Genomic DNA, 24,536 nt, shown 5'->3' on the forward strand with positions numbered 1-24,536 from the left:
CTGTTGAAAGGTCTCTGTTGGATTTCTTTCATGTTAATTTCCTAAATCTGTTGTCATTTACGGCATAAATTCCTCGTCTAAATTTACTGTGGCGTTTCTGACTATCTGGGAGGAGACTGAGTAGTGGAACGTGTTACTTTTACACATAAACAAGAACGATCTGTCACACTACTACACTTTAAAACACAGTTAATATGTAATTCATGTCACACAGTCTCATACGGAACCTACATCCGCTTTCTTTTATGTACTGTATATGATAAGATACTGTCATCCCCCTTCCCTTCTGTGTGGGAGGATGAATGAGCAAACGTTTTTCTATTTGCATGCTTGAGGGTAGCAGACAAGCCTGTCTGCTAGAGAACAGTAGGACCAACGTTGGAACAGGTAGCTACGCTTTCTAAAAGCAAAGAGGTTTCTATCCTTAGTATGGTCCTGTCTGTCCCTTGTCATGTTGGTATAGGAAGTTGCCCCTCTGGCCACTTCTGTTTGTATTTGTGAGCAACCCTCAAGAAGGGACCAGGTCAGTCTGTCCGTGGCGAGCGTCTGAAGTGGTAAGATCTCCGGCTAAGCACATGTCTGCTAAGTCCGTAGGACAATAGATTTCTTAAGTTCAGCCTAACTGAAAATTTAATCACCTTTATTTCAGGTTTAGCTCTAAAATATCTAATGTTATCTTAAATTGTAGCGCAGTGTAATTCTCGTGTGAAGTTCAGAATATATTCCGGTAGTTGCTTTGTCACTACTTTGTGAGTAAAGTGGAGCCACGTGTTGATCAGTAACTCTAACTAAGTTCATCAATCTTAAATGCGAATGTGCGTGAGATTATAACGTCTCGTCTTGACAATAATTTTCAATATAGCAACTTTTCTTTATGTTCAACCCACGTGGGGTGTACTTTGTGAGATCACTACCACGTGCTTATATAATTGTTTGACCCATCAGGTCAATTGTAAGACGTTAGTAACCAGTTCGAGGTTTTTCTTTTGTAAATTGCTTTTTGATCTAATTTATTCTAATTATCAAAATTATTGTGGAGTTACACGCTTTGTGTAAAGCAAGTTGACCACGTGAAGCATGTGGTGTAATCATCAAAGTAGCCCTCAGCTATTCTTTTCGGGAAGATTTCACAGAGAGTTAATATGAATTTAGTATACCAGTGTGTGGTAATTACATGACGGACAGGATTGTGCTACGAACGTAACTTCTTTGGGTGGAAATTGAATCGGTTGGTTGTGGTTAATTTCTTCTTGCATATGTTTCAACATTCTTCCTGTGTTATTTTATGAATGCAGTGTTGTATGCAGTCTCCCAATCTTGGCTCCATATTTGATGTGTTCCGTAAGATTACAATCTCACATTTTCCACAATCCTAAATAAGGCACCAGTTTAGTTATGAATCAAATTTAATATGCTAAAATTTCAATGATCAATGTTAAAATAAATTTCCAAATAAAAACTGATGTATTTCTTTTTATTTAAATTCTCTGATATATATATATATATATATATATATCACCAGTTGTTGTATGACTATTAAAAGATTATAATTATTGTTAGTCTGGCTGGGAATTTGGTAAGCTAGACTGGATACCTGGTGAAACAGTTGTGCAGTAATGCAAGGTTAACTTCCCCAGACAGCTCACAGCTTTTAACCCGCTTTTGTTGGCTATCAGCACCGCTTTCATAGAAAATTAAAGTAACAACATTACACTGTTAAGTGTAAGCCCTATGAGAGTCTTTTGCCCACCAACGTCATTCCAAACCTTCAACAGCGTGGATGTATGGGCAGGATCATTTTTATTCGAGATGGCATTCCTCCACACATTGCACGGCTAGTGAAGCGGCAGCTACGGAAGCGTCTCCGAACTATTAAAATTATAGCTGTCATTTCCTCAAAACCTGGCCGTCTAGATCACCTGATCATAATCCTTGTAACATCTGACTGTGGGACCGAGCGAGGTGGCGCAGTGGTAGCACACTGGACTCGCATTCGGGAGGACGACGGTTCAATCCCGTCTCCAGCCATCCTGATTTAGGTTTTCCGTGATTTCCCTAAATCGTTTCCGGCAAATGCCGGGATGGTTCCTTTGAAAGGGCACGGCCGATTTCCTTCCCAATCCTTCCCTAACCCGAGCTTGCGCTCCGTCTCTAATGACCTCGTTGTCGACGGGACGTTAAACACTAACCTAACCTAATCTGACTGTGGGATTATATGAAAGATGTTGTGTTAAGTGCTCCAATTACGAGCATAGCTGAATTGCAAGCACATACTGCGCAATGTGCGCAATATATTTTGAATGTGATCCTCGAGACGCTCTGATCTGTTGTGCAACATCGGTTCCCAGATTTTAACTTGTGGCAAAAACGGTGGACGGTATATCGAACACGCCTTGCGCCAGTCTCATGAGTATGAGATACTGCTGTTGTGTCCAATAATACGACAGGCAGCGGCAGGGCCATAATTACCAAACATACACAGCTTGTGTTAAACAATGTTTATTAGGTTGCACAGTTTAAATACAATAAAACAGATAAATTTAACAACCTCGCAGGAGCACAACAAAACTTCTTAAACCCCCTTTAAAATCTGCATAACAAATAAATAAAACATTAAGAAAATTTCTGTTCGTGTAAATACTTAGTACAATCTGTGGGGTCCTGCCCACTCATGTCTTACAGGATGCCTAAAGGATGCTGCCTTCTCGGATAGCTATATAACAATTCAAGAAAATCACATTAATAGTTTTTATTACAATAAAGAAGACTGAGAATACTTAACTTTGGATATACAACGAGTTGTCACAAGCGATGGGCGACTTGCAAACAGTCAGTGTCCTTCCATACTACAATGTCCATGTAAGCATTCACACACGCTCATAAGTCACTGCTATCGTTGATATCACTGCTAATCTAGGCCTCCCTGCTAGAGTCCGTCTTCTACTCGTCCTTCACTGTCCGGCCGAGGCTGGCAGGAACGGCGCTTATATTCTCTTCGGCTAGAGGCCGCTCCTGTCGTCGTGCGGTCCTAGTCGGCGGGCTATTGGCTGACGTCGTCTCACAGCCTTCTCTGCTCTTGCGTTCTTCACCTTAGTGGCGGCGCTTGTCGATACGCTGGAACACAATCAAAACTTGTCAAACTCTGAACCCGCAAGACTATCCTGTACAATGAGGTCTCTTTTGCAATATAGATTCATACCAAGTTACAACATTAACGCATAACATAAGGCACACAAGGAACAATAAAGCAACTTCTAAAACTTCACCGTTAGGCAATGAAGACACTGGCCACACGAACATCTGACTAAGGAATAATCGAGCAGATGCCAGTACAGGGAGGCACTAATTAATAAAAAAACAGTTCCGTCTAAACATTCCCTGAGAACATATGCACATGAAACCCTGCTTTATAAAAATTAAACTTCACAACTAGCATACAAGTTACAAATATGATACGAATGGCTGATAAAGGAATACAGGATTAATAAGGTGGATCCTCCAGCAATCTGATCGGGCACTAATTACAGAGTGAAACCCAGTTTTACAGGTTTCAATCCATATTTCCAGCGAAAGGTGCATTCGCCATAGCGGCGGAGGAACGAGCTACAAGGCTTAACGACCTGACAGAGCCAGGAACAAGGAGAACAGAAATACTCAACTTAAGGACGAGATCGAGACAGACGGCCAGCAACATGGAGCCCGATCTAACGAATCACAATTCCACGGGCAATTGCCTAGTCGTCAAGCGCCGGTGCAACGTCCCACAGTACCGGACGAAATACACTGCGCTTCGCACATCTGAAAAATAAATCGACAACAACAGCACACTTGCGATCGCTAATTCATTTTACATAAAAGAACAGAACATAGCGTTAAAACAGGAAAGCTCACGAGAAAGTTTTTTAAACTCAACACTTAAGAATTCATTTAAACGCTGCAATACTCGCGTAAATAAGATTGTTCCTTGAAACGTGATAGTAACAGCTGAGTATTACTTGAAACGGCCAAGAGTCGACCTGAACTACATTTTCATAGAATCTGATATAGTTTTACGAGACTGCATAGTATTTCGTTACTCATAAATTAAGATGCAAATTTTGGTACTTAATCGCCAAGGTTACGACAATTTTAGATAAACCATCACTCAATAATGAGGAGCTCACCGGGTTTCCTTACATATAGCTGCAGATCCTTCATCAAGTGGTAGGAAACTAAGAAGGAAAGCCAGACCCCGTTATCATGCCACGTGTGACATAATTTTAACATAGCAGTCTCGTTACAGAAGACAACAGTAGATAACCATTAACAAATACATACACAGTTGCATCTGTTTAAATCAAACACACACTATATGCCTAGTCAAACGGATAGTGCCAGGCGACGCTCCGGCAAGCTCTTCTCAGCTGGCGAGAAAAGCCAAGCACCACGCCTCGTAGCGGGACCCAAAACCTTTCCGCCGTCTCCGGCCGCAGCACTCCAGTAAAACCACGCGCAACGAACAACGCGCACCAAGCAAGGGCCAACCTCCCGAACTCGTTGTAACCGCAACCGACTGACCACACAGTGAGACCCGCTGCCTCGATGCTGCAGATTTAAAAAGCCGAACCCGCAACTAACAACTGAACTCGCGGCCGACCAAAGCGAAATCGATGGCAAAGATGACACTGCAAGAAAGAGATACTAGCGCCAGCTGCGCGACTTATCAGTTGACATTTTCCTTTATATGCACTTTTCAGGCCCAAGTACAATTAAAAACCGATGACAATTTGCTTTTTATGCAGTTTTTGCTGTCAGGACAGTCCATTCCAGGTCACTGAACAGTGCAAGTGATGTAGTGTGCAACACTAGCCACATACGTCGTATTGCGATTGATGTGGCATTTGAAGCCGACCCCATTTACGTTATGACGCATACAGCGCCATCAGGCCATCCCTGTTTTCAAGAAGGGACGTCGAACAGATGTGCAGAACTATAGACCTATATCTCTAACGTCGATCAGTTGTAGAATTTTGGAACACGTATTGTGTTCGAGCATAATGACTTTTCTGGAGACTAGAAATCTACTCTGTAGGAATCAGCATGGGTTTCGAAAAGGACGGTCATGTGAAACCCAGCTCGCGCTATTCGTCCACGAGACTCAGAGGGCCATAGACACGGGTTCACAGGTAGATGCCGTGTTTCTTGACTTCCGCAAGGCGTTCGATACAGTTCCCCACAGTCGTTTATTGAACAAAGTAAGAGCATATGGACTATCAGACCAATTGTGTGATTGGATTGAAGAGTTCCTAGAGAACAGAACGCAGCATGTCATTCTCAATGTAGAGAAGTCTTCCGAAGTAAGAGTGATTTCAGGTGTGCCGCAGGGGAGTGTCATAGGACCGTTGCTATTCACAATATACATAAATGACCTGGTGGATGACATCGGAAGTTCACTGAGGCTTTTTGCAGATGATGCTGTGGTGTATCGAGAGGTTGTAACAATGGAAAATTGTACAGAAATGCAGGAGGATCTGCAGCGAATTGACGCATGGTGCAGGGAATGGCAACTGAATCTCAATGTAGACAAGTGTAATGTGCTGCGAATATACAGAAAGATAGATCCTTTATCATTTAGCTACAAAATAGCAGGTCAGCAACTGGAAGCAGTTAATACCATAAATTATCTGGGAGTACGCATTAGGAGTGATTTAAAATGGAATGATCATATAATGTTGATTGTCGGTAAAGTAGATGCCAGACTGAGATTCATTGGAAGAATCCTAAGGAAATGCAATCCGAAAACAAAGGAAGTAGGTTACAATACGCTTGTTCGCCCACTGCTTGAATACTGCTCAGCAGTGTGGGATCCGTACCAGATAGGGTTGATACAAGGCATAGAGAAGATCCAACGGAGAGCAGCGCGCTTCGTTACAGGATCATTTAGTAATCGCGAAAGCGTTACGGAGATGATAGATAAACTCCAGTGGAAGACTCTGCAGGAGAGACGCTCAGTAGCTCGATACGGGCTTTTGTCAAAGTTTCGAGAACATACCTTCACCGAAGAGTCAAGCAGTATATTGCTCCCTCCTACGTATATCTCGCGAAGAGACCATGAGGATAAAATCAGAGAGATTAGAGCCCACACAGAGGCATACCGACAATCCTTCTTTCCACGAACAATACGAGACTGGAATAGAAGGGAGAACCGATAGAGGTACTGAAGGTACCCTCCGCCACACACCGTCAGGTGGCTTGCGGAGTATGGAAAAAAAACTGGTAAAATGTTCGTTAATTTCCCTATTCGTTCCCGAATTTGATGTCATTTTGAGCAGTGGTTTTCTATGCAGCGTTTTGAAACTGGAACTGTAGTTTTGGACATCCTGTACAAAACAGTTCCTATTGATATTTCCCAAGCAGACGAAATCCCGCACACAAATAAATAAATAAATAAATGTTTTCAAGTACTCACAAGAGAACTCCAGAATGTGAAATTAACTGTACTGGGTGCCCCACTTCAAGTAATATGTTGCGTAAACTGTACTTTCCTCGAAGAGGCTTTCGTGTGTGGAGCAGACTTGCGCTGAGAAATTCTCCCGGGAGCTCTGTGTGGGAGGCCAGCCGCAGCTCTGCGCCGGCTAACGAAGACGGAGCATCGGCCCCTCTGCGCGCGCCGCGGGCTGCTCGTCCAGCCAGCAGCGAGGGGGCGCAACGCGGCGCACTGGAGGACCTGCGCGCATCCTCTGTTAGACACGGAACATTCACTGGGTTCTTTGCAGCTTACCAGTGTCGTAATTTACCCAGCAGTACTGAGATTTTACGTCCCTCCTTTCTGGAAGAAGTTACCTTTAGTATAAAAACTATAGGGCACCATCACATCTTTCCAGACGCGGCAGACAAATGGCACATTTCTCCACCAGTAAGCCGAGTTAATTATGACAAGGACAACGAGCTTTCGATTACTGTAAACACCATGATCGCCAGACAGTAGTTTATTCTCACAACGAAGCGGATGTTGCTTCTCCAAGTAGTTCTAAGTTCTAGGGGACTGATGACCTCACATGTTAAGTCCCATAGTGCTCAGAGCCATTTGAACCTTGCTATCTTCAGAATATCAAAGAATGTATTCCAGTCAATATTGTCAAAATCTTATGTAAGTCTACAAGTAATACAAACGTAGGTTTGCCTTTCTTCCCCTATCTTCCACTATAAGTTGTAGGGTCAGCGCGTTCCTACATTTCTCTGGAACTCAACATAATCTTCCCCAAGGTCGGATTTTACCAGTTTTTCCATTCTTCTGCGTATCATTCGAGTCAATGTTTTGAAACAATGATACATTAAACAGATAGACAATATTCACACCTGTCATCATATGCTTTCTCAAGAATTCGAATTATTATATTTTTCTTGAAGTTTCAGGGAATTCTCCATGTCTCATCCATGTTGCAGTCCAGATGGAATCGATTTGTTGTTGTTCGCTCTCCCAAGGATGTCAGTACTTGTGATGGAATATCGCCTGCTCCCGGGACCTCGTTTCGATTTAGGCCTTTCAGTGCCTTGTCAAATTCTTCTCGCAATGTCATATCTTCCATCTCATATTTATCTACTTTCCCTTCTCTTTTTATTATAGTTTCCCTTAAGTAGCCCCTCTATATATTACTACCGCCTTTCAGCTTCCCTTATTTGCTTGGTAGTGTTTATCTGCTTCCCTTTCTGCCAAAGGTCTCTTTAAATTTCCTATAGGCGTTATCTGTGTTTCCACTAGTTATCTATGTTCCTACATCCTTGCATTGGACCTCTACTTTTACCTGCTGAGCCGTTTTTCACGTCGTGAATCTCATTTTCTAGACGTCTCTATTCCCTTTCACCTCTCCTGTCTATACCTGCTTTCTGTATTCTATTCATATTTCTTTCAAAATAATTATTTCTCATTGTACAATGCTCATTTTGGCCCAAATCTTTTTCCTATAACTTCTCAATGCATTCTTTCCCTATTCTCCATAGTTAGTTTCTTATATAGTCTACCCCCTCTTAAGCTAACTTAAATCTACTGACTTCAGATGCATAAACTAAGGGACGAGGCAATGCAGCAGCACAAAACAATTAACACAAACAGCAATGACAAAAAAATGCAAATTGGAAAAGCTAGCAGCACCATATCTAAATTAGCAAAGCAAATGCAATATTACAACTAATATAAGGCAATGTGCAGCAAGCAAGAAAAATAAATCAGTAGTAAATCTGGCTTAACAGTGTAATACAAAATGAAATTTAGTAACACTATGCCTGGCAAACAGCAGCAGCAAATGCTATAACTTATACCTAAACATTACAAAGCTCAAGCAGAAAAAATATTACAGTAATGATATGAAATGTCTAATACCTGTGTCAGATCTTAACACTAGAGTGATGCATCACGAGAACTTACTCTAGCAGACAAGTTACCAAATCGTAAAAAAATTATTTATGCAATTCCTGTGAAGGGAAAGCTCCCTCGTTTTTTTGGAAGTAGATCATAAAATTATTATTTACTGGATCTTAATAGTGTTCAAAAGTCATAATATACATATCAGTCCATGATATCCAATATTACAAAATTTACTCTTTGTGATGGACGCACGTCCAGATCGTCCGCTCTAAAAATTTCGTCATCTCTCTCCCGACTTCCACCATTGCTAGCGGCTCACCTCCAACCGCGCAACGCTACGCGCTGTTAACAGCCAACTGGCCAACACTACAATAGCAAACAACAATGAAAACCAGCCACAGACTGCACACAGCACAGCCAGTGATTTTCGTACAGAGCGCTACGTGGCGTTACCAACATAAAAACCTAAGCAGCCTACTTACAGCAGTAGTAACTTTATTCATCCGTAGACCTCTTTTTACAAGGATATAGGGCATGTCACAGTATTTATAAGTTTAGACTAATTTAAAATAAGCTAATTCGTATACACATACATTTACAGACTTCTGCTTAGAGACAATCATTAGATTTACTCCTGTTCTACAATACTTCTTTTACAAATAACTTATTAAATAATGTAATGCCATACTGTTCATTCGTATCTCACTATCTGTCACTACACACACTGTACACACATTGTTTCATAGCAATTCACTCACTACACACACACAAACACACACACACACACACACACACACACACACACACACACACTGATGATCTCTGGGCCATTTTCCGTCCTGAAAAGCTGAGTCAGCATCCCTCTATAATGAGTGAGATGTTGAGCTAAGAAAGAGGAAGAGGTGTTAGTTTTGCGCTATGCGTAGCTTGGGAGGGGGGGGGGGAGGGTAAGTATTTGCAGAAAGGAGAAAAGAAGGAAAGAAACATAATGTGAAGGTGTTATGTAGAATGTTGGATGTTCTATAATCTTTATTATTATGTGTTTGTACAACATTTTTTTTATCAAAGCCCGACACTGTTTTATGTAAGTAATCCTTAAATGTATAAAATATATTGCAATGTATAAAATGCAATGCATTAAATTCAGTATCTCCTACGATATCCAATTATTTCTACTAGACATTATCTTTTTACGTATTCAATCCTCTGTTCCCTTCACTGTTTCATCTCTCATTGCTACACATTCGTTTTCTACTGTATTCCTATCCGCTGTTTCAGTCAGTCATTGCCTAATGTTCCCTTTCAAACTTTCAACAAGCTCTGATTCTTTCAAATTACTCAGGTCACATCTCCATATTTTCCTACGTTTTTGCAGTTTCATTAGTTTTAATCTGCTTTTCATAACCAATAAACTATGGCCAGACTCCAAATCTACCTCTGGAAATGTCTTAGAGTTTAAAATCTGGTTCCAAAATCTCTATCTCACATTTAATAACCTTCCAATGTCTTCATATCTCTTTCATGTATACAATATTGTGACAACAAATTAAACTTTGTGAAAAATTCTCCCAGGCGGCTTTCTCTTTGATTCCATTCCCCCAGTCTTATTTTCCTACTTTTTCTTTTTGTTCTTTTCCTACAGTCGAACTCCAGTTCTACGTTACAATTAAATATTCCTCCACATTCACCTTCTGAATCATTTCATGTGTGTGATCACACGTCCTTTCATTCTCTTCACCATTTGCAGAACTAATTGACATAGAAATTGTACTGCTGTGGTGTGTGATGGCTAATTGTCTATCTTGGCTACAATAATGCGTACACTATTTTGTTCCAAGTATCTCAACGGTATTCGTATTTTCTTATGCGTTATTAGACCTTCTCCTGCATTAGCCCTATTTGATTTTATATTTATAGCCCTGTACACTAATTCTCACCATATCTAACTTCCTTTTCCGTTTTCAAATTCTCTAACCTACCTGTACAATTCCATGCTTCCAGTCGCAGAACACCAGCTTTATTTCTGCAGGTACAGCATCCTCCTAAGTAGTCCCTATCTTGAGATCGGATGAGGGACTATTCTACCTCCAGAATATTTTACCAGAGAGTTGCATTCCATCATTTACCCATCAGCAGAGCTGCAAGCTTTCGGGAAATGTAATGTCTGCAGTTTCCACTTGCTTTTAGCAAATTGCAACACCAGCAGAGCAAGGCCATGTTGGCTGATGTTAATCCTCAAGTCTGTTGCCCCTGCATCTACTGTAAAGTCTGCTGCTCCCCGTCTGAAACCACATGTTTCTCTGGCATGTCCACACATTCCCGTCCACTGTGCTTGCACCAACAGAAGGGATATCTGTACAAACGCTGAGGCTCGCAAGCCATCCTACCTCGGCATGATCGTGGTTTATGGGGGCTTGGTATCACTATCGTCTCTATATTCCTGTTTGAGTTGTTGCGTGAGTCTTAGATCTTCTTTGGCACGAAAGATGACGCCCATGTCATCTACATATGCCTGCAGTTCATATTTATGCCCCAGATATGTGAACGTCTCGAGGTCAGAAGGGAGACGTCGTAGAAGTGGTTCATTGATTAACACATATGATGTCACTGCTGGCGGGCATCCTGACTCCGACGTCAATGGAATGTTGTGGGAAGTGTATGGCACTTATTGACCTAATACTAGTTTTGGTGCGCAAGACACATCCCATTATAGCAGGAACGAAATGAGGCTCAAAGCCAAAGACAGTAGGCACTGCCGGCCGGGATGGCCGAGCGGTTCTAGGCACTATAGTCTGGAACCGCGCGACCGCTATGGTCGCAGGTTCGAATCCTGCCTCGGGCATGGATGTGTGTGGTGTTCTTAAGTTAGTTAGGTTTAAGTAGTTCTAAGTTCTAGGGGACTGATGACCTCAGCAGTTAAGTCCCATAGTGCTCATGGCCATTTGAACCATTTTTGAACAACCAGTAGGCACTGTCTTAGATATAAATATGCAATGTGACCATAGGCTTTTTTAAAGTCTAAAAAATTACATGGATCGACCCAGTACTGCACTAGACTGATACTCTCCCAGTATTTGGGGGGGGGGGGGGAGGGGGAGCAGATCTCATTTGGGCTTTAAGTGCATAGGTATACAGCTTGAAGTCAGTGTTAAGGCACATGTGGCTCGATAACGCTGTTACATTCTCAGTTGGCTACCTTTGCGTCAGGTAATCTAATGCGTCAAATTTCGTTAAAGACCTGCAGGAACTATCGTACTAGAAACTGTCAAAACAGCTTATAAAGGTTCGTCTGTTTGAGGTGCCTTATTATCTGTAATAGCCATTCATGACATACACAAGTTAGCCACCGCATGGTATCTAATTATTGAATCTAACTATTCATTTAAATATGCTCTTTATTTATATATACTGAGATGGTATCTGTTCTTTTAGACATGCCACTTGACCATCTTCTTCTTCTTCTGTGCGAATGCACAAACAGTGCCCGAATTGTTACGGGAATCGGCAACGCGCCGCGAGTAACGAGTATACTGGGCGGGGGCACTACGAATGTAGTGCGGGACAGTACGTTGAGAATGTGGGTTTCGCGGGAGGCGTGCCAGAGATAAATCCCTGCAGTCGCGCTATCCTGTGTGTCCTCGGTGGCTCAGATGGATGCCGGCACGGTAGCTCAGCGTGTTCGGACAGAGGGCTCTGTAATAAAAAACTGAGTGATCAGATCAACAAAGAACCTGAACAAGTGTCATCGGACGCCCGCCCCGAATAAATTCAACGAACAATATAGAACAAAATGAGATCCAGGAAAAAAAAGATGGATAGAGCGTCTGCCGTGTAAGCAGGAGATCACGGGTTTGAGTCCCGGTCGGGGCACACATTTTCCTCTGTCCCCGTTGACGTATGTCAACGTCTGTAAGCAGCTGAGGGTGTTCATTTCATTGTAATGCTCTTTATTTTCCTTAACTTGCATTCAAGTAGTAGAAAAATTCAACAAAATAATAATGAATGCAAAGTTAAAGAGAGAATTACGTCCGTTTCCGATCTTGGTACCAATTTTAGGGTTGTGTAATGAATATTGCCAATGGTCAACTTAAGAGCACATCGGAAAGGGCCAATAAGTGTGAACTTGCAAGAACAAACACTGTTCACAGAGCCAAAGTGCATCCCGCAAATTAAACAAAAGCCGCAGTCATCAGTTACCGAAATGACTAACTCAGTAACTTTAATAAATATTGCGGCCCCTGAAATATTCCACAAAATAGCATTGCTGGCTGAATCTCACCACATAAACTGCGAGTACTTGCCTTCGTAGGCGCTGACTGTAAGCGACAGTTAATAGCGTACTCGCTCCATCCTCCGTGCGGCCCGTGACGTGGTGCAAGAGCGTGGTTTTTGGAGGCAGGAGGCAGAAAGTGTTTAAAAAGGTTTTCTAACTTCTCTCTCAAATTTTAGAAAAGCTCCACATCATCCTCCAGCGATGGTAATGATTCCAACCTCTGGACAAGTTTTGCCAAGATTGTGACCACCATCCCAATGAAATTTCAAAATTTCGATAGGGCGCCAGCAGAAGAGAAACTTGTGGGTGGGGGCATGGACAGAGGCTGTCTTTCCAGCAGCCGTTGAGACGGTGTGTCTTGCGGGTACCAACTTCCAAATGCGACTTTCCTTAAGAAAAGGAGACATTACTCCTTGCAGGCATCGCGTCTTCATACGTAATCTTTCTAGCTCCCTGGCACGTTACCTCCTAGAGGGATTAACATGGCGAGCCTTGAGTCGAGGAAAGCTCTAGAGTCGACGCTGCATAGGCTCTGAAACCACTCACAGTTACATGTTTGTGGCTGTGGCGAAGGTCGAATGGTTGAGTCCCTCTGCTGTCTCTGTCTGCTAGGCTGCTGTGCCGAATAAAAGGAAAAACACAGATTCTCACAAACTGAAGTGAAGAATTAATTCATTTTCTATCTTGACGGTAGGCAACATATGGAATGACAATTTCATTACGCACTTAGTAACACGAATTATGAAAAGAACACCTTAATCACCCATTCATCATGTTAATAGACCTGGGGAATACTACTAGGGCATGAAAATACGAATTAAATATGCAGGGTTGCGCTACTTGAATGATTAAGGGCCGCGCGGGGTATCCGCGTGGTCTCGGGCACCTTGGTCACGGTCCGTGCGGCCCCTCCCGTTCAAATGGTTCAAATGGCTCTGAGCACTATGGGACTTAAGATCTAAGGTCATCAGTCCCCTAGAACTTAGAACTACTTAAACCTAACTAACCTAAGGACATCACACACATCCATGCCCGAGGCAGGATTCGAACCTGCGACCGTAGCGGTCGCGCGGTTCCAGACTGAAGCGCCTAGAACCGCTCGGTCACCAGCGGCCGGCACCCCTCCCGTCGGAGGTTCGAGTCACGGGCATGGGTGTGTGTGTTGCTTATAGTGTAAGTTAGTTTAAGTTAGATTAAGTATAGTGTAGGATTAGGGTCCGATCACCTCAGCAGTTTGGTCCCATAAGACCTTACCACAAATTTCCAAATAATTAAGGCATCTTACATGTATATGTGCAGTTCGCTGTCTAATGACTTTTGTCATTTCTGTGTATGGTACCTGGATATTGCTGCTCAAAAATAGACTTCTTTGCACCAAGACGATATCCATATGGAAAACGTCTGGAGCATTACAGACGCTGCAGCAGAGAGGGTTTCAACCACAACACATGACACATATGTCTGTATGTTAGATCCAGAGGAGATCAAATGTTACCATATCACATTCATCATGATCACACCGGCCTAGCACCTCGTGTAGTGTTATTGGTTACACAACAACTATTTCTAGTTAGCATAGCTAGTAATCTGATCAACAAACGTATATGCATCCTTTTTTCGATTTTCCCATGATTTTCTCTTTCAACAACACAAACTCATACACTGTTCACCTTGTCCTGGCCCACTTGAACATTAAGATGTTTCACTGTTGTGCTAGTCAGTCTTTTCTCCAAATAGGTCACGCACTGAAAACATCTGATTGTGGGTTGCCAAGATACTGGCATGTGTGATATTCCTGGCTGTGGCCGCCAGTATTTTATCTTGTTAGAAGCTCGCCTTGATGCAGTTTGATACACGTGAAGTAGCATACGGTACAAAAGTGGGATGAGGTACAAGCGACAGAAGTTACGGCATGTACCAGTCCCGTGGGAGAGTCCGAGAATTGTTCTGAATTGTCTTCTGACTGGTCGGCACATTCGGGTGTCAGGCACCAAAACGCCTAAATTCTCTTATTAATTATTTATATTCTGTTCATTGTATTTAACCCAGTTTTCAGTATGACAATCTCTCAGTGTTATTCTACGAGTCTATCGGTTTTGTTTATTAAATTTCACTAGTTTTGAGAAAGTAGTGAAATTGCAATCGAAGTGCTTCGAACACCTTCGGGTCGCTTTAGCGGGCCTGGGAGACGGAGTACTTCAGTGCGCTAGTCAGACTGTTACGGGGCGTTCTGAAGACCCCGTCACGCAACTCTGTTTCGGTCGTTCGGAGGGCAGGACGTGTAAGACGGTTTCGCACGTTCTTTATAGCCGGACATGTATCTCTGTTTCGGGCACACATGTCCTACTCCATATCAGAAGTTGTTAGAAAAGTTACCACACAGCTCCGAAAGCTATGTCGAGTGTTGTAAAAGACAGTGTAAAAAGCGTGGTTAGTTAAAATATAACAAAACGGGATACAGTAATGAGAAGTGTAGCCTACCTTCATCAGATCTTGCCCTCTATAGACACGGAGACTAAGGTGGGCAAGGGATGGATACAGTAATGAGAAGTGTAGCCTACCTTCATCAGATCTTGCCCTCTATAGATACGGAGACTAAGGTGGGCAAGTGGCATCCCATAAAAAGCACAATCACAGGTTCCAGACGACGGCACAGCAGTCTCCGCCGGTGAAGATCGCACGACCGACGAGCTGTCTTCTGCGGTGGGGCACAACTTTAGAAGACGACAGATTGGTGGAAAGAGCAGATAGAGACTCTTATTCAATCTCTCCAGCTTCCAGATCTGTCTTCCAAAGGACACGCCTAATTTATACATGCCACTGCTCACCAGCCACCATGATTGATGAACATTGGCATCGAGATGAGGCAACATGTGATTATTTACCTGCAGCTGTCAACCAAACTCAGAGAGATGCCTGGCTGAGTTAGAGCCATTGTTGTTGCTATATATGGCAGCCATATGTACAATATTAGTCATCCCCACCCTCTTATCTACAAATTTAATCGTGCATTCTCCCTACTACATTACTGTAAAATAAAAACAGAACATCTTGGTCCTAGTGACTAACGCCTGCCATACTTGCACAGGACACTCCGAGATGTCAGTTAATGTGATGATCAAACCCACACTGCTGCAGAAAAAGTTTCCCAAGTCATAACGTACTCCGTCTGTGTCCACAACATTGTTAGCATGCCGCAAAGGCGTGAATATAAATCGTTTCTGCAATTGACAGACTTTGAGTGAGTCTTTGGGACTTTGGGTGGTCGTACCCCACAGTTGCGCTACACGACGGGTGAGAGATCTTCACAACGCATCGGTGTTGTTTCCAGTGGGCAGCAGAAGGGGCACATGCCCATCAGCCTGGCCCCGGGCAACAGGGTCGCACAGACGCGAAGCACGCTAAGACTGTCGCATCTTTTGAAGTGCTGTATCAGTCTGCATCGCAACTTCACAACAGATTGTTCTGGAGGTATCAGCTAGGACCACCTGCAACCACCTCTGTGAAACAGGCCTACGTTCCTACGTGCTGTTACGATAGCTTCCGCCCATGACCCAGCATCGTGCAACCCAGCTCCAGTTGTGTCACGATAGGCGCTTATGAAAGGAACATGTAAACTTGTTGTCTTGAGTGATGAGAGTCACTTCTGCCTTCCAGTGGGAGGCCAAGACGTTGGGATTTACCCCAACTTTGTACACCTTCAGTAGGCTATTAAAACAACATAATGTGCAAGTACTAAGGTGCACTACTCTGACAATTCTGACAAAATCGTAAGAGAAGTTTTACGCGTCTGTTATGTAACTGATGTACAAGTGCATAGGTACTGCATAGGTTCTGGCTGTTGGAGTTCATGGTGATCAAGAGGTTAGCGTTTGAGTGACGTAATATGGACGTGTATGAGGCGACACTTCGACTGCCACCAAACTTTAATTTTTAATTCATATTATCAATGGTCATACAACCTGCCAGGTTAGCCGAGACCAGTTTCGCTTCAGCCGCGCTAGCGAATGGACGTTGTTTACTGCTTCGCAGCACTTCCGTGTTTACATCGCTGTACTTGTACCTCGCCGAGTGCTATCCGTCCGTTAATCTCCGTGTTAGTTCATATTCCTTGTGATCTGATCGCTCCTTCTGGTCGTGCTGCTGGTAATTGGAATTTCGGCTGTTTAACCGAAATTACCGAACTATCAGTTTAATAAGTGACAGCTGCAAAATGCTAACGCGAATTCTTTACAGACGAATGGATAAACTGGTAGAAGCCGACCTCGGGGAAGATCAGTTTGCATTCCGTAGAAATGTTGGAACACGTGAGGGAATACTGACCTTACGCCTTATCTTAGAAGAAAGATTAAGGAAAGGCAAACCTACGTTTCTTGCATTTGTAGACTTAGAGAAAGCTTTTGACAATGTTGACTGGAATACTCTCTTTTAAATACTAAAGGTGGCAGGGTTAAAATACAGGGGGCAAAAGGCTATTTACAATTTGTACAGAAACCAGATGGCAGTTATAAGAGTCGACGAGCATGAAAGGGAAGCAGTGGTTGAGATGGGAGTGAGACAGGGTTGTAGCCTCTCCCCGATGTTATTCAACCTGTATATTGAGCAAGCAGTAAAGGAAACAAAAGAAAAATTCAGAGTAGGTATTAAAATCCATGGAGAACAAATAAAAACGTTGAGGTTCGCCGATGACATTGTAATTCTTTCAGAGACAGCAAAGGACTTGGAAGAGCAGTTGAACGGAATGGATGGTGTCTTGAAAGGAGAGTATGAGATGAACATCAACAAAAGCAAAACGAGGATAATAGAATGTAGCCGAATTAAGTCGGGTGATGCTGAGGGAATTAGATTAGGAAATGAGACATTTAAATTAGTAAAGGAGTTTTGCTATTTGGGGTGAAAAATAACTGACAATGGTCGAAGTAGAGAGGATATAAAATGTAGACTGGCAATGGCCAGGAAAGCGTTTCTGAAGAAGAGAAATTTGTTAATACCGAGTATAGATTTAAGTGTCAGGAAGTCGTTTCTGAAAGTATTTGTTTGGAGTGTAGCTATCTATGGAAGTGAAACGTGGACGATAAATAGTTTGGACAAGAAGAGAATAGAAGCTTCCGAAATGTGGTGCTACAGAAGAATGCTGTGATCAGATGGGTAGATAACATAACTAATGAGGAGGTATTGAATAGAATAGGGGAGAAGAGGAGTTTGTGGCACAACTTGACAAGAAGAAGGGACCAGTTGGTAGGGCATGATATGTGGCATCAAGGATTCACAAATTTAGCATTGGGAGGGGGTGGGGCATCGTGAAGGGTAAAAATCGTAGAGGGATACCAAGAGATGAATACACTAAACAGATTCAGAAGGATGTAGGTTGCAGTAAGTACTGGGAGATGAAGAAGCTTGCACAGGATAGAGTAGCATGGAGAGCTGCATCAAACCAGTCTCAGGACTGAAGACCACAACAACAACAATAACTAAATGAAGAAACACATATAGTTTTCCTGAAAATGTATGTTATTGTGATTTGCGAAACCCCTTATACATGCAATCTGGCAAGATACCCGGAACTACCTTGCACCTCAGCGCTTAGAGCTGCAGAGACAGAGGCAGGCCTCATTTGGCAGTTAATCTGCGTAGCGGTGAGACGTTGCTAATGTATCAAGAACGAATAGTGTATGTGGAAATTATGTGAATATTACAGAATTTACATTTGTACTACAAAAATAGAGGTTTGAGCAGGAGTCGAAGCACCGCCTCATACATGTTCGACTTATAGAGCTCGAACGCTAACCGCTTGACCACCATGAACTCTAACGTCCGGCACCTGTACAAAGATGCATCAGAGACATAAAATATGCGTAAAACTTCTCTTGCGATTTTCTCGAAATTGCCAGAGTAATGTACCTTACTACTTACACATTATGTTGTTTTGATGGAATACTAAAGGTGTACAAAGTTCAAAGTTATTCTGTGATCCGAACGTCGTGGCTTTCCCTTGTTATTGCCAATAATGTCATGTAAGCGTACGCCGACGTCTGGAATGTATACGACAGAGGAACAGATGATCAATACGAGGTATCATGGTCGTTCTCCTGTGGTGGTGTAGAGGGAACGCTGAACAGGGCACATTACATCCAAAACATCAATCAGTCCATTGTGCTACCATTCTTGCACCAACAAAGTAATGTGCATTTCCAAAATGACAATGCCACCCAACTTGCTGTTCAAGGCGTACGTCAATGTGCCCTGACCAGCTCAGTCCCCAGATCTGTCTCATAGTGACTATGTTTGGGAATGAATGAAATGGATTCTGACGCGATCTGCAAGAGCGACAGAAAATCATCCCCATTCTAGACACCAGTTAGAAATTGTATCGGAGACTGTTCCACAAGACTACATTTGCCACGTCTATCGTCTCCATTGAGAGAATTTCAGACTGCTTTGTTGCAAAAGGAGGTATACAGTGGTTATACAGGAATACTTAGACTGATATTTCGCACGCCTTGTCGACTGTACTCGCCAATGATCGTCACACAGTGGTAATGGCGGTTCTCGTCAGATCACCGGTTAGGCGCTGTCGGGCTTTGCTAGCACTTATATGGTCTGTCGAGCACTGTTGACAAGCGGGGTGCACTCAGCTCTTGTGAGGACAGTTGACTACCTACTTGATTGAGAAGTAGAGGCTCTGGTCACGAAAGCTGACAGTGGCTGGCAGAGCAGTGCGCTGATCAACATGCCCCTACATATCCGTACCCACTGACGCCTGTTGGCTGAGGTTGACACGGCGGTCTATTGGTACTGGTGGGCCTTCAGAGGCCCGTTTGAGCGGAGTTTGAGTCTTTTTTCTTTTTGTCGTCTGTATCTTGATGTGTATGGCGCTGTCGGTGTGATCGTTTGTTGCATACGTCCTCAAGAGTCTGTCAATAAAATTTCCCTCTCCCCGGTGGACGAATTGATTATGTTCTTTTTCCATCTTGTGGCAGTATATGTTGTATACGTGCAATAAGTAAAATTTCGTCATTTTGTGTCCTCTCTGGTGTTGCAGTTTTTGTGACCAGCAGTTTAATAATGTTCTCAACTCATACATTGCTCTTGTCATTTCTTCTTCAGTCATCTGTGTGGCATCACAAGGTGAGGAAGTCACCATTCCAGTGGCATTACTGGGGACCGGCTGGCAGCAGCCGCCTCCTGGAGAGGCAGCGCCGCCCCTCTCGGCGCCCGCGGCCAGACAAAGGCGCGTGCTCGTGGCGGCGCCTGCCCTATCAGCCGCAGCCATCGCCGCCTCTATCTGGACGCCTCACACCCACGCGCCGGGTCAAGAGGTCGCACAGCCGCAGCCGACTCGATCAGTGGGCCACGCCTGCCCTCCTTTGGCAATCTGGCCCTTTATCCCTTCTTCTCTCCCTCCCACCTCCTTCGCCAGACAAGGCATCCCTTCCCTCTCAGAGAGGGGGAAAACCGGATTAGGTGCCGCTGCTCGCTTCCACAGCGGGAGAGACGCAGGCCGCTCTGATGGATTACCTGCTGCCACGGCGCCCCGTCCCTTTAGCCCACGTCAGGCCAAGCGACAGTTCTTCGCACGTGGGCTCCCGCAGCAGTACGTTGAAGCCAGTATAAGCAATGTCTCCTGTACTTCTAGCAGGCGCCAGTCCGAGGTTCAGTTCTCTGTGGAGGGAGGACGTATTTTGTTGCGTCCCCCATATCCTTCCCCGCCACTGAAATGCTGTTTCCGGTCAGCCATACTTTTAACCCTGTAACTGCTTACGACCTATATATCCGACGCGAACATGAGCGTCCCCTGCGCCAACGACACACGCAGGGTTTTTCAGAACTCGAAGGCAAAGCGCGAGGGATTGATTCCTTATATAACAAGAAGCAAAAAGTTAAGAAAACATGGGCTCTAAAATGCATACCTTAAGAGATATGAGCACTTCTTCATCTTAGGTACCGTAAAACAAATCTCTTCTACTACAAGCTCTCTGCTATCCCTATTTTCAGAGGAGTTACTACGGACCACAAGAAGGAAAAGGGCCAATAAACATGGGCTCTAAAATGCATACCTTGAGAGCTATGAGCACTTGTTCAGTAGAGGGGATGTAGCGAAGATCCGACAGGAATACTATTACCGTCCACGAACGCCTCGATACTGCTGGCTACCGTCAACACAAGTCTGCATGAAAACCTACATTAAACCTCGTAATCATCAAGCAGGTGAAAAAATCTTCATGGACCTGTTGGGGTGGAGGCCAGAGAAATAGCTTTGTGATCTTACGAATGTTTTTGTGGAACTCCCAGGGTGATCTCGTCATTCTGGAAGGCACAATGGAACGACACAAGTGTGCGTCTATCCTTGAGGACCATGTCCACCCCTAACAGCAGTTTTTCTCCTCAGCACGATGGCATCTTCCAGCAGAATAATGCAACGTGCCACACAGCTCGCAGTGTATGTGTATGGCACTATTAGTCTACTGTACTCCCCTCGCCAACAAACGCCCCAGATTTACGGAATCGCATCTGAGGGAGTGCTTCGATCGAACTGTTGCTGCCAAGGATCTAAACAGAGAAACCTAGCGTAGCTGGACACGGCGCAAGAGTGGGCATGGCTCCATATCCCTGTCGGCATCTCCCAGATCAATGACCCTCCTCCTGCGCGTTTAGGAGCTGTCTGCGTTGCAGGAGGTGGTCATTCAGTCTTTTGACAGGTGGCCACATTAATGCAATTGGGCAGATTGTGTATGTGTGTGTGTGTATATTCCACATCTCCTCCAAAGTCACTGGATCATTTTCAACCAAACTTGGGACATATATCACTTACTGTCGGGAAAAGAATTGCTGCGGCGGTGCCTACCTATGCGTGGGATACTGATTGCAGAGAAAAAGAATTATAGTCGAAGACGCGCGAATACCGAGACTTTGCCGGTCGCCGTGGCCGAGCAGTTCTAGGCGCTTCGGCCGGAACCGCGCTGTTGCTACGGTCGCAGGTTCGAATCCTGCCTCGGGCAGGGATGTGTGTGATGTCCGTAGGTTAGTTAGGTTTAATTAGTTCTACGTCTAGGGGACTGATGATCTCAGATGTTAAGTCCCATAGTGCTTAGAGCCATTTGAACCATTTGAATACCGAGACTTTATTCATCCATTAATTCAGAATTAGAGCATTTAGTGACTTGCAACAACCTTTACACATTGTTTCGAACTCTAACGATCTCTTACTCGCGAGAACTCCACAAAATTATGAAGGCATAAATGTTTATCTGTTACTACATTTTTGGTGTTCATGCAATAAAGTTTCCGTATCAAGCATTACGTTTTAATGTATTACTTCTCAAATTCCGACAGATTTTGTAGACAGTATTCGCATATACTACTGAATGTGTCTACATATACACACTTAAGAAGGTATGTCGTCAGTACTGAAGTGCTGCCTCACGAATGACGTTTACACTTATTACTTCTTTGCTACTACCTCTACTCGCAACACATTTCGCGAACAGTGCCCACGCGCACCCTTATACACATACAAAATTATATCAATGTTCTACACATAGTTCAGGAAATATGACATCATAAACATTGAGCTTCATGAAACCGATGCTACAGGTCAAAGTTGGCTAGTTACAATTGAACTATGTGCACAAATGTGTGTTAAATACAAGTGACTTTTGCATATGTGCGCAAAGCCCGATGTGAAAAGCTTAATCTCTGGATCGATTTTAACAAAATTTGGTACACATGTTATTTACGATCATAAAATACATATTGTGGGGACAAGAACCAGTAACCTTCTTTGCGGTGGGAGTGATAACATGGAGTGAAAAGGGGAGATGGAGATGGACAGACAGAAGTGGAGAAGGAGTAGATATAAGTGAGGAGATGGACTGAAGGGGGGGGGGGTAGTGGGGAAATGGGCAAAGAAAGGGAAGATGAGGAGATGGACAGATAAAGGAAAGGTTAGGAGACACATAGAGAAAGCAAAGAGGAGGAGAGGGGCAGAGAAAGGGAAGAGGAGGAGTCTGACAGAGGGGTGGAGAAGGATACAGAGATGGGTGAGGAGATAGATATCAATATGGGGAAAAGGAAATGATCAGGGTTAGGGAAGAGGAGGAGACAGATGGACAGAAGGGAGAGAAAGAGATGGAGCGAGAAAGAAAAGAAGAGAATATGGACAGAGAGGGGGAGAAGATGGACGGTAACAGTGGGAAAGAGTAGATGGAGAGCGAGGGGGGGAGAGATGGAGGACAAAGAGAGGAGGAGACTGGCTTAGACAGGGGGAGAAGGAGGTATAGGGGGAGGGGAAGACTGATTTAGAGGGAAAGAGAAGGAGATGGATGGAGAGGGAGAGAATAGATAGGCAGAGAGAGGGGGAGGAAGTGGTGGATAGGGAGGGGGAAGGACATGATGGACAGAGAAAGGGGTAAGGAGGAGATGGTCTGGAAGAAGATTGGAATCAATACATATCCAGCCAACGCTTGGTACTCAGCCAGTCGAATATAAAAGATGTATATGTTTTTCACGTTTTGTTCATTTAATTTTATTTTCTTAACAGAATGCTGCCATGTATCATCCTTCCAGCCCAAGTTCTGGGCAATGAGGAGTCACTCATAGGTTTGGGACTAGGATTTTCTCATTTTATTTTACTTACTATTTTAAGTTCATATTTCGATTATTCTTTTTTATACTCGAAAGTTTCATCTCGATATAACAAACCAACAACTAGAAAGTTTTGTTGGTTGAATCAGCATAGTGCAAGCTTACGAATATATCGTCTTCAGGTGACATAAGAAAATTTAAAAAAAAATGGCCTCATCTAATAGACACTCTGTTGCGGCTATATTTCACTTTATTCTCTCCTTTCTCATTCTATTAAGACGATTTAGGGCGAGGTATACTCTTTTCGAGTAATTTCTCATCCATTGCAGTTTCTACTTCGGGTACTGAAGATGATCACTGGATCTGTTTGCGAGTGGTCAGCATGGGACTGTTCCTCTGCAGGTGCGCTTGCGGGAGCACATTTCCGAGTTTACAACTGCTACTGTCGTCTGTATAGAAGAACTCGTTTCTCAAACGTGATGCCAAGGATAGGGATTGGAAAAGACTTCTGCGTCTTCTTCGTCTCAGCGTGTCATATGGGCTTAATTATTTACAGCTCCTAGATTTTCCTATCCTCTAGGATTATGGCAAAATCTCTGCTCTCCATTACAGTGGAAATGTACCGTACATACAACTATCTCATACGAGTGTGAGTGAAAAAGACAACGTAAAATCCTGCGTTCTGAGCCTAGACGGCGTCATAGGGTTCGACCGACCGCCGTGTCACCCACTGCCAACCGCGCCAGTGGATGAAGTCACAATTCAGAAGTTCTTGTAAGCGCATTAGGTCAGTATAGCACTCTACTAGTCATGACAAGTTTGTAGATCTTGGAACTGCTATTAATAAGTCGCGTAGCTCCTAATGAGGCCCAATACCATTTCTTCCATCAAGGAAAAAATCCCTAGCAGTACCATGAATCAAGCCCATGTCGTCTGCATGATAAACTTACTAACAGTTACAGAGGCGGTAAAAAGTAGGATGAAGTAATATTAAGTAGGGAGGCGCCGTAGAGCTTCAGGAGTAGTGGAAAGAGGGAGCCACTGAAGTGTGAAATATAAGTCGACAAGTAAAGTGAACTGCAGAAAATTCAGAGAAATTTTCACTGACATTCGATTGGGCAGTTTTGCCAAATAATATTCCAATTTGATTCCTGAAAAGAAAGTAAGGATATGCACCGCCAATTCCATGTGGTGTTTCAAATGCGAGAAAGTCGAATATGCCACCGTGAGATGTAAAGATGAGGAAAATAATATAGCCACCCTTGCTGGATTGAATTGTACCTTTCCTGACTTTCGTGTCCATTGTTGAGATCATGCGAACAATTGGAGTTTTTC

This window comes from Schistocerca cancellata, chromosome 1 (assembly GCF_023864275.1).
Source record: "Schistocerca cancellata isolate TAMUIC-IGC-003103 chromosome 1, iqSchCanc2.1, whole genome shotgun sequence".
In the NCBI taxonomy this organism is placed as follows: domain Eukaryota; kingdom Metazoa; phylum Arthropoda; class Insecta; order Orthoptera; family Acrididae; genus Schistocerca; species Schistocerca cancellata.